Genomic DNA, 14,691 nt, shown 5'->3' with positions numbered 1-14,691 from the left:
TCATTTTGTTTCTAAATAAAAACGTAATTTTTAACTGATGTTTCATCATTTACATTAGTGCTCTTTTTCTTCATTCCTTTGGAATGGTTTTTTGCCTATATTTATTTATTTGATTTATATTCTATTTATAGCTAATATAAATACTAATGGGGACCCGCATACAATCAGCATAGGGGTACTGTAAGTTTCCCCTTTATTTATTGTGGTAATTGTAATCCCTTACACATTCTTTTGTTTTACTCTTATGCTGTGATTTTAAAAATCATTCGATTTAAAATATCTTTCACTTCCTTGCTGTGTAAATGAGAGATAATATTTCATCTACTGACCAGCTTACTTAACTATAGAGAACACCAATGGATATTTTGGGCACAAACTGTTTCCCCAGGTCTTTGATTCTGAGATTCAGAACAGTACAATCATTTGAATATATCTCAGATATTTGTTTAAGTATTCATAATGAGGTGGCAGATACTCAATAACATATTTTGAAAATGGGTTGTGTGACGTTACAGATACTTAGTGGCTCTTGTAATATTTATAACTCCAGCTTTATGCCGGGTTTTTAAGACTCTGCTGCAGCTAAGGAATTACAGCTGAATGCCGGATGGAGAACGAACAGAGCTATGTATAGAGAACAGCAAACCCCTGAAGCAGAGGGCTCCTCAAAACACGGGACAATGTCAGGTATTTGAGCGGCGATATCTTGAACATGATATACACAGCAGAGAAGGGAAAGATATTCCAAGTGAATAACTTTGAAATCACAGCAGAAGAGAAAAAAAGCAAAAAATAAACCACACGTGTATAAAGGACCAATGATTATAATTATCAGCATACAAGAGAAGAGGAAGTTACAGTACCCCTACACTGATGTATGAGTGTCTCCGTTAGCTTTTACTGTATAATAACTGAGAATATTATATCAATTGAAGGGTATTTTTCATATTTGTGATTGTGCAGTATACCCATGGAGGGCTTTCCATTCTTGTGATCACCTCCACAGGATTTTCAAGTCCCACTATGAAGAAAACTTGAAGCAGCGTCTCTTGAGTTGCAGCACTACTATGACCAAATCATCGGAACAGCTCATTTTTCCTTTTTTTTTTAACTTTTGGACAGCAACACAGATCTGCATCTGATCATCTTTCAGCCAGCTCAGGTGAAAGACTGCTTTGACTTTTAAAAGCAGGAAAATGTCTTGTTTCTTCCGCAAAACTCTTCTCACAATTTTAGACAAGAGAGCCAAATCAGGCAGCAAAAGCCTTAAGCTATCATTTTCTGCATAGTAACTGGTACAGCTCCATTGGGCTTCCAGGAAGACTTCAGAGAGGTCATGGACAAAACCCAAATGGGAAATTAGCCTGGGGAGGCCTGATGTTTTTGGATACTATCCTCACTAACTTTGGTGGCTGTATAGGAGAAAGGTGGAAAGAAGGCAAAACGATTACCGGCATGGTTAAAAAGGGGAGGTGAAAGAAGCTATTTTAGCCAAACGATCTTCATTCAAAAATTGGAAGAAGGATCCAACAGAAGAAAATAGGGTAATGCATAAGTGTTGGCAAGTTAAATGTAAGACATTGATAAGACAGGCTAAGAGAGAATTTGAAAAAAAGTTGGCCGTAGAGGCAAAAACTCACAGTAAAAACTTTTTAAAATATATCCGAAGCAGAAAGCCTGTGAGGGAGTCAGTTGGACCGTTAGATGATCGAGGGGTTAAAGGGGCACTTAGAGAAGATAAGGCCATCACAGAAAGATTAAACAATTTCTTTGCTTCAGTGTTTAGTGAAGAGGATGGTGGGGAGGTACCCGTACCAGAGAAAGTTTTCATAGGTAATGATTCAGATGGACTGAACCAAATCACGGTGAACCTAGAAGATGTGGTAGGCCTGATTGACAAACTGAAGAGTAGTAAATCACCTGGACCGGATGGTATACACCCCAGGGTTCTGAAGGAACTCAAAAATGAATTTTCAGACCTATTAGTAAAAATTTGTAACCTATCATTAAAATCATCCATTGTACCTGAAGACTGGAGGGTAGCTAATGTAACCCCAATATTTAAAAAGGGCTCCAGGAGTGATCCAGTAAACTACAGAACGGTTAGCCTGACTTCAGTGACAGGAAAAATAGTGGAAAGTGTTCTAAATATCAAAATCACAGAACATATAGAAAGACATGGTTTAATGGAACAAAGTCAGCATGGCTTTACCCAGGGCAAGTCTTGCCTCACAAATCTGCTTCACTTTTTTGAAGGAGTTAATAAAGGTGAACCGGTAGATGTAGTGTATTTGGATTTTCAGAAGGCGTTTGACAAAGGTCCTCATGGGAGGCTTCTAGGAAAAGTAAAAAGTCATGGGATAGGTAGCGATGTCCTTTCATGAATTACAAACTGGCTAAAAGACAGGAAACAGGGAGTAGGATTAAATGGACAATTTTCTCAGTGGAAGGGAGTGGGCAGTGGAGTGCCGCAGGGATCTGTATTGGGACCCGTACTTTTATAAATGATCTGGAAAGAAATACGACGAGTGATGTAATCAAATTTGCAGATGATACAAAATTGTTCAGAGTAGTTAAATCACAAGCAGATTGTAATAAATTGCAGGAAGACTTTGTGAGACTGGAAAATTGGGCATCGAAATGGCAGATTAAATTTAATGTGGATAAGTTCAAGGTGATGCATATAGGGAAAAATAACCCATGCTATAGTTACACAATGTTAGGTTCCATATTAGGAGTTAGCACCCAAGAAAGATCTAGGCATCATAGTGGATAACACATTGAAATCATCAGTTCAGTGTGCTGCGGCAGTCAAAAAAGCAAACAGATTGTTGGGAATTATTAGAAAGGGAATGGTGAATAAAACGGAAAATGTCATAATGCCTCTGAATCGCTCCATGGTGAGACCGCACCTTGAATACTGTGTCCAATACTGGTTGCCGCATCTAAAAAAAAAGATATAGTTGCGATGGAGAAGGTACAGAGAAGGGCGACCAAAATGATTAAGGGAATGGAACAGCTCCCCTATGAGGAAAGACTAAAGAGGTTAGGACTTTTCAGCTTGGAGAAGAGACCGCTGAGGGGGGATATGATAGAGGTGTTTAAAATCATGAGAGGTCTAGAACAAGTAAATGTGAATCGGTTATTTACTCTTTCGGATAATAGAAAGACTAGGGGGCGCTCCATGAAGTTAGCATGTGGCACATTTAAAACTAATTGGAGAAAGTTCTTTTTCACTCAACACACAATTAAACTCTGGAATTTGTTGCTAGAGAATGTGGTTAGTGCTGTTAGTGTAGCTGTGTTTAAAAAAGGATTGGATAAGTTCTTGGAGGAGAAGTCCATTACCTGCTATTAATTAAGTTGACTTAGAAAATAGCCACTGCTATTACTAGCAACAGTAGCATGGAATAGACTTAGTTTTTGGGTACTTGCCCGGTTCTTATAGCCTGGATTGGCCACTGTTGGAAACAGGATGCTGGGCTTGATGGACCCTTGGTCTGACCAGTATGGCATGTTCTTATGTTCTTACCTGTAACAGGTGTTCTCAGAGGACAGCATGATGTTAGCGCTCACACGAGTGACATCATCAGATCTCCTATTTTTTTATTTTAACTGTGTTGAGAACTAGTAGACAGCACTAATATGCACGCTTTTCCTTGAAACTATTAATTCCTCATTGATGCTGGTATTCCCGAGCTACAGTCTAGTCCGGCGTTTTCACATGTTCTGCCAAATGAAGCGTGCTGCGTTCCAAGGAGAGGGTTGGAGGTGGAACTCGCCTCCACTTCTCCCCATAGGAAGGATGTCCGATGCAAAGTAATTCTGTTTCCCATTTAGTTTACACAGACCAGATACACAACTGTATTTATAATTCTATATTACAAGACTGGAGAGGGACCCCGCATGGTATAGGGCATGCTCAGTATAACTAGTCAAAGTTCTAGAAACTTTGACATTAATTTTCCGCATCGGGGCTCCATCTGATGATGTCACTCTTGTGTGACCACTACCACCATCCTGCTTGTCCTCGAAGAAGTATTGCTACAAAATTTGGTAAGAAGGCGTGGAAGAGGACCAGAGTACTGGATTAAGTATTGATCTAATAAGAATCAAAGAGGAAGAGGACAAGGCCTGAAACAGCCTACCAATGGAGATGGTGAAGACCAAGACTGTGACAGATTTTGAATCTCATGCTTAGGACAGATGTAGAAAGCAGTGGTGGGAAAGGGAATTGACAGGTCAGATGGAAAACATGGAGGGAGCTAGGAGGATGTTGGTTTGCATATGGGAATTCGTATGATTATCTGCCCAGACTGGTTGAAAACCAGAGGAAGAATCTCAACCAAGCAGATTGAATGAACCAATTGGTCTTTATCTGCTATTATTTGCTACATTGTAAATAAATAAATATATATATATATATTTATTTTTTTTTGATCCTGCAGTTTTCTTTTGGGCTTGCAGCTCAATCAGAAACAAACAATCTTCTTTGGCCATGATGTCGTGAGTCCTCGTTTGCAAGTACCAAAGGTTGATCTCCATTTTTAGCCCTCTTCCTCTACCCACTTAGCCAAGCCATTACAGTGAAAGCCCCATATCCAGGGGCCACAGACCACGGTGCCTCTGGAACCTGGCAACCTTGCACCCCAAGTCTGGCCACTAGGTGTCACCATCATGCAATGGACAAGGACGCCCCACCCAAACACAGCAGCACTGCCCGACACGTGGTTTGCTCTTGCAGCAACAAACTCCTGCAGTTTCTTTGCCCTGTAGAAAATTCATACCGATGGCACCCTCGGTCCCATATGGACTCGCACATTCCTATTTATTTTCATTTGTACACAGATTGGTATTTTTAAAAATTAAAGTAAAATACTCTTTTTTTTTTTTTAAAGATATGTATTGTTTTTGAAGTTGTTTTCAGGTGTTAATTCCATATCGTTGCCTCCCAATACCCCAAACATTAGGATGGCTAAGAGTTGGGAGTTTTTTTTAATACTGTAAAGGTAATGACTGACTGACAAAACATGGAATTTGGAAGGAAAGCAATAGCCAATGATAGCGATCAATTATGTGTGAAAAGGGCACTTTTGCATTCAAAAACCTTGAGGAGTTGAAAATGGCCTCAGCATCTTCAGTGGGACCACAAGCCTCCGGACAAGTGGAAGCAGGGCTGTCCTTAGGGGCGGGGTGGTTTGAGTAAATGAGAATAATCGCTCCGGGCCCTGCATTACTATGGTAACTCCATACCCCGAGTTACCATAGGCGTTCCCCAGGCTCCAGTACGGTTGATTCACTCTGGGTCCCGCACCTTGCTAAGGTCAACCCTGAGTGGAGGATTCGGTAGGAAAGAGGTGCTCAGCTAATCTCTGAGGAAAGTCAGCTCAAAAATGTTATCCCGCCATGCTTTTGGAGACACCAAGCTGCTGGCCCAGGCATTTCGCAAGCCTTCAACACTTCCCATTTGTCAGTGCGCACATAGGAACATAGTACACAAGTTACTGCATGTCAGTCATACTGAAATGTTACTTACGGTTCTCTTCATCTGGGCTGAAGGTTCTCTCTTCTCTCTCCAGAAGTCATTCTGCGTTTTCTTCCCCTGAAATGGAATTTTGTTTTTGATTTGTTTTTTGTTTTTTTTACTATAAAACTGAAAATTGAGCTGCACATTGCAAGCCACATGCAGAGATTACCAGATTGACCTAATATTAGAAGATATGAGAATTAACCCATTTGGAGACATAACTCCAAGAGAAGCCACCTTTTATAATTTACAGGTTATTGTACTATGGAACATTTCTTTAGTTCTTCCATGACATTTTTTCATGATTCTTCTTGTGATTCTGTAAGTTTACCATCACATTTCAGTAAACTGTGGGCTTATATTCAATCTATGATTTCATAACAGTTAGACTCAGATAGCTATCAGCAGACTTCAAGATTATTTATTACTTGCAACCAACTTTCCTAAGGGTATAAACACGCAAATCTGATGATTCTTTTACAGAAGTCTTTATTCCCTCTATTTTATATCTCCTTCCAGTATTCTGTCCAGTAATTGCAGCAACAGTCCTCAGCCAGGGGCCGTGCACCAGAGCTCCTTCGGGAACCCTACAAACATGGGTGGGTAAATCCGGCCTCTAGCTGTCACCGGTGTGCAATGGGCTGACTCCCTTACCCCTCCCACTAGGCAGCCTTCACAGCATCCCCACACACCCGGCCCACCCAGTGAACTCAAAACCCAAGCCAGGAACTGAACCCATGCCGCTCCACATGGGACCAGTCCTTTTGAGAAGACTTTTAAATCATGCTTAGAGCGCACGGCACAAAGACATCTCAGTAATCCAAATTCCATCTATGATGTCACAGTCAATCTACCATGCTTTCCGAGTCTTTTACCATTCTTAGGAGTTTTCTCAACACTGGGAGTGGCAAAATTACATTTCCAAATGATGGAGAAATACTCCCCACCAAAGCCCAACCGCTCTCCCTTTTGCCTACAGTAGTTTTTGTTCACAATGGATTGCTGGTTTCTCATCATGTCAGCCAACACTCGGTCACACTTCACTATACTAGTCACGGAGAGGTCACTATTCAAAGCCATTTAGCCAAATAACTCACTAGGTATCCAACTAAATGAATTTTTGGCCACTTATCTGGATACATTTTAGCCGGATATCTTATTATCCGGCTAAAATGTAGCCAGATAACGAAGGAGCATTCTGGGGAGAAGTTATTTAGCAACCCCCGCTAACTTTAAGATAGCTGGCCCTATTCAATAGTGCAGCTGCACTACTGAATATACTGTACCTCCAAACTTAGGGCCTGATTAATCAAGGTATTTTCCGTTATAGACACAGAATGTGAGAAAAGCCTTAGTGAATCAGGCAGTTAGCCGGATTACTTTTCCAACTAACTTTGCTATCGGACAATGACTGAATATGTACCTTTACATAAAAAGTCTATACTCATGCAAATTAAGGTACAAAGTATTCGTGCATGCTCATTGCAAATCAAACTAGGATTGGCCATGCTATATAAGCCCTGGCCTTCTACCAGCCTGCACGTCTCTTACAGTGAGCCTTGTTCTACAATCCTGAAGGTCCACAGGATAGAAAAGAGCAGTTTCCCTGCTCAAGTACTGTCAGAAACAGAAGGGAAGCTCTGCAGAGGTTTGCCTCACAGGAGGAGGAACACATACCAGCTTACTCTGCTGTGTGTCTTCAAAAGAGCAGGGTTCCCATCAGTTTTTCACTACAGTAAGTTTCCTCACTGCTGAAATACACTGGAAGAAACTGGAACTTCAGAAAGGGAGAAAAAATAATTTGCTGTGCCAACAGATTGACTAGGTGAGGTCACCATATGATACTAACTATACTGTCACCTATCTTCAGTTGTTACTGTACAAGGCGGCCCAAACTGTATTTCATTCAATTGGCTCTGGGCAATGAATACTGTAGAGAAATACAACCAAGTCTATTGCCTCTGGTTCATTTTAGAAAGGTAGGTGTTACAATCATCAAAAAGCTCCTTCACAATTTGTTTTACATCCTATAAATTAGGTATTTTGGTTTTACTTCCCCAACTGAACACAAAAGATATCAAACAATCCATAAGACATTTTTGCTTTATTAGCTGAAAAACATAAAAAGAAAATATCTTTGATGTTTCAGATCATTCCAAGCCCTCTTTATTTCTTTGGCCCAGCTGTTTCTTCCTGATCCTTTGGGTTTCCAGTTCAATCATAATTAGCCTCTGTTGGACTACAGTACCATGAGCCTTCATTCACAACTTACTGGGGGATGGGAAGGTTCTCCATGTTTAACCCTCTCCCTCCCCCCTTTCTAGCTCTGCCATCACAGTGACAGTCGTCACCCAGGGGATTGGAGGACTACAGCCCCCACTGAAACATGCTACTCTTGCATTTCGCTTCTGGCCAGCAGCGTTTGCCACTGGCGCTGAGCAATGGTCAATACTCCTTTCCACCTTTCCCCCTCCCCTCTTGAGCATACCTCAGGCAGCCTGAGCAGTAGCAGGCAGTCCAGGGAATCAAACCCAGGTCTCCTGCCACCGAGCCAGTTCCCAAGGCCCAAATATCAAAAGGATTCTGTGCTGGGTGGGCACAACTCTTGAAGACAGACTGCCAAAAGCATACAAGGAGCAACACTGGCCATGGCATTCTCTCTCTTATCTTGTGGACTCTTGAACCACCACATCGTTGGTGGGAGGCATTCAAATTGCTAATTTTTCCTCACATCATCCCACCCAGAAGCAAATATAGGCCAGATGGCTCTGCTGTCACAGGTTTCTGCTAAATTTTCATCAACAACAATTCAGGGAAGTGTGAGCACCAAAAAATAGTTCAAAACCAGAAGCCTAGCCCAGAAACCTGACACTTAATATGCAATATATGAAATTTTTACTGTTCTTTGGAAGACACGTCAGGACCATTTCATCGCTTACTACCTTCCCTAAATTCTCAGCAGATGTGAAGAGTTGCTTTAAAAAGAAAAAGTAACAAGTCCTAACTGTACAACACTGCTTTAGAAAAAGACACAGAGGTCCGCTGATGTGAATGGCTGCTGAAATTTTGCAGCTACCGGGAATGATATTCTCCTGTTTCAAAATGTAAAGTGCTGGCCTTGTAACAAGCAGGTATTGCAGGCAAAAAGTGAAACCAGGGTGCAGCGTAATTCCGGACAGCACTTCTTTGAAATACTGTAAAAGTGAGAAACATGAGAAATATTGTGCTTGTCCCACAAGAATCTTCCCTCAAACCAGTCCCTCTTCTTCATAGACCGGAACAGTCTTCGGTTTCTACTTTTTCTGCGCGAGCAGAAGACCTGGCAGCAGCTCCCCTTGAGTAACCTGGAACGGGTCAAGGGGCAGCGACGTGAAGTTCTACCGGTGGTTTATGTAAGAGGGGCTTCGCTCCAACTCTGCTCGTGCTCTTTCATCATCTAGAAATAAATGTGAGTGAGAGCTCCCAGAGGAGCTTCCTCCAGCACATCACTGGATAAGAGTATCAAACAAGCCCTAGGGAAAAAAAATGGCTCTTCTTCTACTAAGAGACCCTCAGCCCAGCATAGAATTAGAAAACTAAATCTTGGAAAAATTTAAAAAAAAAAAAAAAATTAAGAAAAAAAAGACTATTTATTTATTTATTTTGAGAGCTAGCAATTTCCCTCTGCTCTTTTGGGCTTCCAGTTTCATAAAAACCAGGGCTGGCATCCGGCGCCATAGCAGTATGCACAAATGCCACTGAGCAGCGGGCCGGCACTTAATTTTTATTCTGACCCAACAGTTTTCCCCCTGCTGCTCTGTACTTACAGCTCAGTCAGAGCTTTCGCTCATAACTATCTGGGCACTGCCCCCAATTTGACATCCCCTCCTAACTTAGGTTTAAGTCCAGGGGCCCATGCACCAGGCTCTTTCCAGAAACCTCCAATCTCAGGCCCAGAATCTGGCCACTAGGTGTCAGCCCTGGGGGCTGTGAACTCTGCCTCTGTGGCATCCTTAGGTCTGGACAATCCAGGCAGAAGACGACCCCGACCCAGGGATCAAACTGGGGACCTTCTGTACGGCAATGCACAGCATTTTCCAAATGAAACACAGAAATGATGGCAGAAAAGGACCAAATGGTCCATCCAGTTTGCCAAGCCAGCCCTAAATGTTTTTAAAAATTATATTTTTTTTTCAATTGTTGAGCAAGCAAGACTTCAGTATTAATTATACAACTGTAAGAAGAATTCCTGCTCTGTAACTACCCACTGAAGACTGCTCCCTATACCAATATCCCAGCATGGACTGTATGTAGACAGTGAAAGGGCTTTAAAAAAAATAATTTCACATATTCAATAGGGCATGGAGGTGGAAGGAAGAAATCAGTTCTACTCCAACAGTATTACTACTACTTGTGGCATAGGTAAAAGCTACATGCTGTGACTTCTTTAAAATGCTCTACTTCTATAATGGCACCCATTTCCTGAAGGTACCTATCAAGGCAGCAGCATCCTTCAAGCAATGAAGAACAGTTATCTACAATGACTACAGCTGCTAACAACATCCCAGATCATGTACTGGTATTCCACAGCATGCGCCCCCTGCAACCTACATCTCAAAATCATTAACTTAGGCATTTAAAGGTGAATTTTAAAAGCCCAAGGCATGCATTAGAGGATTCACGAAAAAGTCGGGCTCACGTGTGCCGACCGGACTTTTAAAAACGCCCAGATACGCACGTAAATGCCACAAGGTTCACATCTCGGAAGTTTTCACAAAAGGGGCGGGGCCTGGGCATTTCTAGACATGAATCCGAGATGTGCACACAAATATTTACATGCTCTGGCATACGCTGATGCCACCTGCCACAAAAAACTTTCCTGCTGCTACAGATGCCGTGTAAGTTATAAAATAAAGATTAATAGGCAGATCGGTGAGATTTTAAGGGTCGGAGATAACTAGGGGGAGTGAAGGCTATTAAAACAGGGGGGTTTGGAAGACCTCTCTCTTAACTGGGCGAACTGGGGACAAACTGGTAAAACTGGAAATGGCATCGGTGGACACCCTTTTTAAAATCCCTTCAATTTACGCAGTAGCGGCATTTGCGTGCACATGCGCGCACCCCCTTAAAATTTGGCACATGTGCACGCGGTCAGCCTATTTTATAACATGTGCAAGTTATAAGATAGCCGCGTCCCTGGGTGCAGGCTGACAAACATGCGCACATATGCGCCCGCGAGCCGGTTTGAAAGTTACCGTCCCTATTTCTAAATAGTCTGGTTCATGCCTGAAGATTTATGATTAAATCTCTGTTCATATATCCAAATCCCTCTGCAATAAGCTGACTGGAAAAACAGGAACTGATCTGTTTTTAGCCTTTGATAGTGTATAAAATTATACTATGAATATTACACCAGTCAGTAAAAAAGCACATTCCTATGCTTTCCTGATGCATCAGCACCCTGAGTATCACCATGAAAATGCAGCATATATGGCAAGAGTAACTTTTTTGGATAATCCAAATCCAAGGGGGGAGGGAGGGGGTTAAGTGGTTTCATGTATTTGTTTTACAATACCTGCATCTTTATACAGGTTAAAACTAAAATGTAGATAAACTTGTGGAACTCGCTCCCTCTGGAATTGAGGGAAGAAAAGGATCTGAAGCAGTTTAGGTAAAAGCTGAAGACATGGTTAATGTAAAAAACTTTATGTTTAAATCTATTTATTAAGTTTACAGTTAAACAATTTATAAAGTACAAAACAGCAAAAGGAAGATAAGCTGAGCTTGGTGACTTCTGTTCTGAGTACACCAAGCTCCCGTGTATAAAACCTCTTTAAAGGTATAATCTGCTAAAATAAAGAAAGGTATATAAGATCTTGCTAAGTTCGTTTTGATTCTGTATATTGTTTTACTTTTTTCTAGTGTTTTAATATATGTACATCGCTTTGGGCGATTTTTAATCATAAAAGCAATTAAGAAATGCCATTAAATAAACAAAGAAGATAAACTTACCTGTCATGGCTTAACCAAGTGTCATGGATTGCTCAGGGGGTGCAGTTGTTCGGAAGGTGGGAAGGAAGCTCAGGGGATAGAGATATTGAGTGTGACAGGTTGGCTAAGAAGGAGAGAGCACAGGGTAAGTGGATTCTAGTGGGAAAGACTAAGTTGGAGGATCAGGGAGCAGGTGCAGAATAGGGGCAGAAAAGAAGGAAAGTATTTGTCCCATGGCCACAAAATGGAAAAATCCCCTTAGTACATCTATCCCAGGAGGAAGAAATCAGGTTGTAAGAGAGAGAAGTTCAGAGAGGGAGCTAAATGACATGACATTTTGGTCAGACAGGTTTAGTGTGGCCATAATACAGATTCTTTGAAGTCCAAAAGTATTCTAGAATGAATGGAAGTCCATGGTCCAGATGTTAACAATGGAGGCTTTCCCAATTCAACAGCTACCATATCTAAATACAGAAAGATGCAAGATTTTCCCATATAGCATACTTTCATTTTTTTTTTTTTTAAATGTCTTAAAAATTACTATCATTTTAAAAAAACAAGTTTTCTTACCTGTAAACAAGGTTTTCCACAGACAGCAGGATGAATCAGCCATGACATGTGGGCGATGTCACCCAATGGCACCGAACAGACCCATCTCTGAAAGCTTAGTACAGCTTTACTGAGCATGTGCAAGAGTTCTCGTGCATGCGCTGCCTCATGAGCCCTTCAGTCATTTGCAGAGCTTAAGCTTTAACAAGGTAGTCTACTCTCCAGGGAGGAGGGCAGGATTAAGTATGGCTAATTCATCCTGCTTTCTCCATCAACAGCAGGACTGAATTAGAATGACACGTGGGGGAGTCCCAGGCTGAGGGATGTACAGCAGAGCAATTACTGAAAAAACAATCCAGCCCCATGAGTGGAGAGTGAATTACTGGGTGAAAAAGCGGAGTAGAAAACTGCTTACCCCCAAAATACAGTCACTCCCGTTCATGATGTCCAGATATCAGTGAGATGTGAAGGTGTGCACAGATGACCAAGTAGCAATTTTGTGAACGTCTTCAACAAAAGTGGCCCCAAGATAAGCTACTGAAGTTGCCATGGCTCTCAATTAATGCCAGCCAGTACAGAATTGTACACAATACAGTTCACTACCCAACTGGCCAGTTTATTGGGATTAAAGGATACAAATAATGGAGAAGCATGACATTGAAGAAGACTCTCTCTTATATAATATGCAAGAGCTCTCTACAATCCAAGAAATGACGAGCCTTTTTCTTGGTACACATGTGGTCTTAGAAAGATGGTAGGCAGCACAAAAGTTTGATTAATATTTGTAAACCATTGTGATCTATATACATGGAATGATGGTATATAAAATGTCTAAATTAATTCATTGATATAAAAACACAGATATCACTTTTGGGAGGAACTTAGGGTGAGTAATTAGAACCACCCTGTTGTGGTTCTAATTACTCACCCTAAGTGAGTAATAATGGGTATGGTGAAAAAAATAATGGGTATGGTGAAAAAAAAGAGATGAGAGTTTGCAACTGCCTGACTTTTTGAGTAGAAGAGAGAGCCACTAAGAATACCACTTTGCAGGTAAGAAACCCAAGACCATTGAAGGAAAGGTTTGAAAAGAGGTTTTGTGAGATGAACTAAGATTACAGTGAGGTCCTAAGGCACTGGAGTTTCACTGCGCAGGGTCTGGAATGCCTCAAACTTTTGAGCAGTTGTATATAAAGGGGATTTGGATTTAGTATTTCGTGATTTTTCCTCTTTTTTTGGTTTTGTTGAGAGGAGTAAAAATAATAACATTAAGAAGAAAACTTGTAACCTGGATTAACTGGGGTAACCTGGCAGTTACTACCCTTAAAAAAACAAACAAACAAAAAAACCTTGCTGGGCAGATTGGATGGGACGAAAGGTTTTCTACCATTATTTGTCATGTTATTATGTTTTCATGAATCTGGAAAAATCATAGCTGAAGAGGTACTAAAGCAAATCCTTTGGGCTACAGGAGAAGAGATCCAGATAGCTGGACTCGTAAAAAGCTGAGAACTTCTTCCACTTGAATGCATAGGACCTTCTAGTTGAAGGCTTCCTAGCCAAAAGCAGAACTTCCTCCCTATCCTTCGGGAGGCACAAAGAAGAAACTAGTGGGCATTCAACCCCAAACCGCAAAAGCTAGGGATGTTAAACTCGGAAGGCAGAACTCATCATTCTCCAGTGTGATGAGAGTCAGAGATGCCCCCAATGGATTGAAGACCATACCAATAAAATCGACGAGATATGGAAACCTTGCTTCCTGTGGTTAGACTGGTGCAAGGAGGCTCACCCTTGCCTTGCCTCAGAGGACATTCTACAAGCCTTGCAAATGGAGAGATCAGAGAATATACATAAGTAGACCAATGTTCCAGTTTAGCAGAAAAGCAATGGGAACTGAGTTGCATCTGCTCAGATGCCTGGAGAAGAACTCCTAGATCTTTCTACTGTCTTATGAAACAGATTAATTACTGGCCATGCAACTGAATAAGTCATCCACCACTCAATCCAAGAATCATTCATGCAGTTGTAGTACTCTGTAGAGACGGTCCGCTAGTATATTCTGAATTCCTGGAAGGTAACCTGCCTATGAATGGATTGTACCAGTTGGAGGATTATCTTGAGGAGAATAATGTATTGGACAAGAATCAGTTCAGATTCTGAAAAAATCATAACACTGAGTTACTGTTACTTTCCTTGACAAATATATTACATTGAAGTCTAGATTGAAAGTAGTCTGTTTTGGTACAGCTAGACACTGTATCTGCCTTCAATATTTTACATAATAAGATCATGATTACTCAACTGCATGATATAGGTTTTGGGAGGTACAGTTCTTGAGGTTTCAATCATTTATACAAAGTAGAGAACAGTGAGTACAGAAGGGAACAGCTTATTTTACTTGGAGAGCCATTCAAAGAGATGTTCTGTAAGGTTCAGGGCTCTCGTCAGTGTTCAACATTTATCTGTCTCCACTGGGAGTGGTTTATTATATTTATGCCGATGACATACAGCTGTACATTCCCAATATAGAAGATGGAGTTTGGCCATTAGTGGAGATTTGTCATTGTTTGGATTCGATCACAAATTGGCTTGCTGATAATGGTCTTTATTTAAATGTTTCAAAAACTAATGTTTTATGGGTAGAT

At 41.1% G+C, this 14,691-nt stretch overlaps 1 protein-coding gene across 1 annotated transcript in view; it reads right to left on the bottom strand.

Annotated features, from left to right (window-relative positions):
- The window catches only part of RREB1 (ras responsive element binding protein 1), a 267,242-nt gene that overhangs the window by 180,430 nt on the left and 72,121 nt on the right, over positions 1-14,691 (bottom strand). Inside the window, 1 exon segment of the mRNA XM_029590608.1 lies at positions 5,537-5,602. The gene's annotated coding sequence lies outside the window, so the exon portion shown is untranslated.

This window comes from Rhinatrema bivittatum, chromosome 2 (assembly GCF_901001135.1).
Source record: "Rhinatrema bivittatum chromosome 2, aRhiBiv1.1, whole genome shotgun sequence".
In the NCBI taxonomy this organism is placed as follows: Eukaryota; Metazoa; Chordata; class Amphibia; order Gymnophiona; family Rhinatrematidae; genus Rhinatrema; species Rhinatrema bivittatum.
The sequence above is the reverse complement of the archived record's forward strand: the minus strand, read 5'-3'. Positions and strand labels throughout refer to the sequence as shown.